Source organism: Pteropus vampyrus, unplaced genomic scaffold, assembly GCF_000151845.1.
Source record: "Pteropus vampyrus isolate Shadow unplaced genomic scaffold, Pvam_2.0 Scaffold39, whole genome shotgun sequence".
In the NCBI taxonomy this organism is placed as follows: domain Eukaryota; kingdom Metazoa; phylum Chordata; class Mammalia; order Chiroptera; family Pteropodidae; genus Pteropus; species Pteropus vampyrus.
In genome coordinates, this window is record NW_011888820.1 from 8,790,844 (window position 1) to 8,795,493 (window position 4,650).

The window sequence follows — 4,650 nt, forward strand, 5'->3', positions numbered from 1 at the left end:
CTAAAGTTCCTTGGCAGGCATTTCCCTCGTGTCAGCCTATTCTGCTGAATGCTAAAAGAAATGGAGGGAGGAAGATTCCAAAGCTGAGAACGCCACAATGCCAAAACTGCACTCCTGTCCTCCCAAAAGACTGAGTGTATAAACAGATAATTTTTTAATGGAATCCCCTATAATTGTGAACAAAAATTACGCATGAACAATTAAAGATAACACTGTATCAAAGTCAAACAAACAGTGAAACTAGTTAAGCAGCTAGGTAGGCAAACCAATAAGGAGATAGGCAATCTTGGTATACTATTTTTCAGGTTAGCCTTATTTTGGAATTTGTTGATTTAATGCATTTTAATTGTATATACATTTCTCTTTTGTTAATTCAGCCTAGCACTTAGTTATTGCATTCTTTCTCTTCTCATATAGAGATAAATTCATCTCTACCTATTTGCTAGTCTTCAATTAAGAACAGGATTAACCCTAAGGACCAGGTTACTTTGTGTTTGTGCCAAAGCCTACTAGACATGTTTAGACTTAAAAAAATCATAGTTACGTCCTTTCACCCATGTTAATGACAAACATAAATTACCTATGTGGCTCATTGATGGTCAGATTATTCCAAATTGGTTATTTGATGAAACATGCCTTTATTTTACACCCAAAAATATGACAACACATTCAAATAATACAGAAGCTCATGTAGTAAAAAGGAAAGTCTCCTGGTTCACCAAGACCATCTCAATCCCTTATCTATCATTAACTATTAGTGTAATTTAGATTTTCTCATGCATTTACAAATACACACCTGAATATGTGATATTCTCTTGTTACTTATGTAATACAACCATAAGGTCTACCTTTTTCTACTACTTACTTTTTGACTTAATAACGAATTCTGGAGCTGTTTCATGTAGCTTGATCTCATATTAGACAGATACTTTAATAAAATATTTATACATGTCTCTTTAGATAAATTACTAAATACTAGGCAGAAATTTACAAATTAAAAAATTTGATAAACCATGCAAAATTGTTCTCCAGAAAGGCTTTGACAATTCCGTTTCCACTAACATTGTATAAGGTCATCCATTTTCATTTTACATTCTCTGACACTGGATATTATCATGTGTTTGTGATTCACAGGCCTTTAGTGAAGATCTGTGCTTTTAATATCAATCATGTACTCTCAGCTATATAATCTCTGCCAGACATATCAATACTTACAACAAATCACATCCTCCACCCTGAACAAAAGAATATAGCAAGTCATCACTTCTCTATGTTGCTCCAATCTTCTTTATTTTTATTATTATTATTATTATTATTATTATTATTATTATTTTTAAATTTTGTTGTACTATTTTTGATGGTTTTTCAGGAAGAGATCCTGACTAGTAAACTAAGTAAGTCTTGAGATGCCCAGAGATTTCATTTTAATCTCACAATTAAGCATTTATTATATTACTATATAGATTAAAAATATCTTTCTTGAGGGTGATGATAACAAGCTGGTGGACTAGGAAGCTCCAGGCTTTCATTCCCTCATGGAAACATCAAGTAAACAGCTACAGATTGACTGAAATAGCTTTGTGGGAGGTCTGGAAACTAGTCAAGGATCTGTAGCAACCATGTAAACAGCCAATCAAGAAAAGCCCATGATCAAAATGGTAGGAAATTTCATGGTGTATTTGCTTACCCTTACCCCTTTCTTTCTCTAGAGTGACATGACACAGTCAGAAAGAAACTGCCCAATTCCAAGTTTCTTCCCTTAGGATGGAAGGAAATAATGCAACTCATTTGCAACATTCTTACCTTTCTGTGGCTGCCCAAGGGACTGATTTCTGTGTTGTTTGACTCAAAACTCAGATAGAAATGGAAGCAAAGGCTATCTCAGTTGGGAAACCATGAAAATCTGTTGTAGACACCATGCACAGGAAAACTGCATGGAGATTGCAGACCTGCAGATGCCTGCGGGTAAGAGATTATGGGCAGAAGAATACAATAAAACATCTAAGGTACCAAGAAGAAGCAGGGACCAAACTCAGGGAAATTAAGACACTTAAAAGCAGCCATTTATATGGAATAACTAGGGGAAAGGTACACACAGAGGCTCAGGGAAAATGGATGCCCAGAAAAGGGCTGAAAAGATTTTAAGTCACCTAACTTGTCAATGACCAGAAACTATGTTGGAACATTTGCAAATATTCTAATTGATTTGTGTTATAGATTGAGTAGGCAAGATCACCAACATGACTTAAGGTACATGACCATGTTGGACTCCCAGATAATATTAAAATTGACTACCAGGATAGAAGTGAAACACAGGTAAACAATAACATAATTACTTATATTTATAATATAGAAGTTAAGTTGTCCCATACTCAGCTACTACTCAGTACCTCTCTTATTTATTAAATTATTTGTGTGATGAGCTGCCTGTACTACTAAATTAATAGATTTTTGAGATGGGTAATGCTTATTCATCTTTGTCTCTCTCAATTCCTATCACAAAAGTTTAAATATTACATGTATTCAATAACAGTTACAAAAATTGATTATAATTATTGACAAAAACCTATAAGCTATCCAGGTTTTAGGCAAAATAGCTAGTTCTTGCCTTACTCCTTTGTATCCATACACAACCATGATAGAAAAATAACAAGTATCTCATAGCTGCTATTTGAGAGATGGTATTACCGACCTCATTTTATAAATGAAGAAACTAGGGCTCAGAGATGTTTATATGATTTTGCTCATGACAACCCAAGTATTTACTGATAGATCTAAGATCCACAAATATTCTAATGTACTGCCAACAGGAATTGGGATATCCATAGATATGACTTTTTTTCTTATTTTGGGAAATCTGATGATTAATTTCCTACTTTCTCAAACCACTAGCTCCAGTATCCATACTGTCCCTTACCCATGAAATTTCCTCTAGGCTCTCTTCTTTAAAGCACTGCATCCTCAAACATTTTAGAATGGACACAACAATCAAGCATACATTCATGACCGTATAATATTTTACAAGTTAAAAAAAAGCATTTGTTGATCCAAGTATTTCACATCAACATATGAGTCCTACAGGACTCTCTCCATATATTTCTATGGATATCAACTTCTTGAAGTTCGTACACACACAACACTGAATGCTTACAGAATCTTTGATATATGTGCTATTAAATTCTTCTGTACTGGATGAAATACTTAGTGAATCAATCATTCAACAATAACAATAAAAAACATAGTTTTTCTCATTAATAAAATAGTACCTTGAAGGTTTACTTTTATAAAGAATTATACTAAACATTAGTTTCTAAAATATACATATATAAAACAAAAATAATCAATTTGGTCTTAAAAAATTGTTGTAACCATCATTGAATGTAGGTTTTATTGAATAAGTATAATTTTATGCTCACTAATTTTTGGTCATGAAATGAATAAATGAATAATAAATCCTTAGTTGGCTAGAGGCTATGAAAATTTGAAAAATATATCACCTCCAATACCTTCTTTTTCAAAATTATATCATACAATAAATGATCTTATTACATTACAAAAACCTATAAACCTTGTGTTGTATGTAGACCTATGTGTGTGCCCTGGATGTCTAGCGTGGGTTACCCAATGATACTTGTTGAGTAACAGCATCTTTTTTAATATATATATATTCAATTACATTTAAATAACATTGGATCAGACAGCCAATTCAGTATATTTTAACAGGTGTCCAGTCAATTTAGTAAAATTAAGCAACCAGTTAAATGTCAGTCAATTCAGATAGTAGCTTATCTGGTAAAAGTTCTCTTAACTCTACCCTATTTCTGGATCTCTGATAGACATAGGTGAAATTCCGCCTAATTATTAATTTAGTTGGAAAGTTTCTCAGGAAACCTACCTTTCTAGAACACTTATTTTCAAATACATCTTGGATGCAATTGTATTTAACACTTCTAGACCAGTTAGCATTAAAAATTTAACATCCCAATTTTATTAAAGAAATCATATCACAAAATTTTCTTTGCTTTAAATATGAATTTCTAGTCTCTTCAATATTTAATGAAGATCTGAAAATCAAAGATTAAAAGGAAACACTTCCAGAAACAACATATCACAGAGACCAATTCAAACCTTTGATGTTATACTTCATTTTATCCCAAGAACAGTAAATTATTTTTGACATGAACAAATGTATAAAAGACTATTTTTATCAGAAAACCTTTACCTGGAGGAAAGTAAAGCATATTGTTTAACCTTCCTGTGTTTAGAATTATTTTAATGCCTGATAGAAATGTGTTGTCTTTGCTAAAGTTTCATATTTTTAGGCCAAATGGGAAAACAAAATTCATTTGTCCTTCTATGACAATTTGCTTCTTTGTCTAATTTCTTTTGTTTCTTTGGCAGCTAAAACACCTTGAAATTACCTTCTCCAGCATGGAAGAATAATTTTTTTCCTACCTCTAACTGTCAGAGTGATTAGAATTTTAATTAGCAAAGTAGAATGCAGAGAGGGAAATGACTGAAAAAAAAAAAAAGCATACAAAAGATTCTCAAGTGGAGGAGAAACAAAGGGGCAACCAACACAGCCTCACAGCTTGATTGTTACATCCGTGATTTCCCTCCATCCTGAATTCCCTGTGACTTAGCACACTG

At 32.6% G+C, this 4,650-nt stretch overlaps 1 pseudogene; it reads left to right on the plus strand.

The window, feature by feature from the left end:
- Positions 1 to 1,895: 1,895 nt before the first annotated feature.
- Positions 1,896 to 4,650, plus strand: part of LOC105290905 — a 27,664-nt pseudogene continuing 24,909 nt past the window's right edge.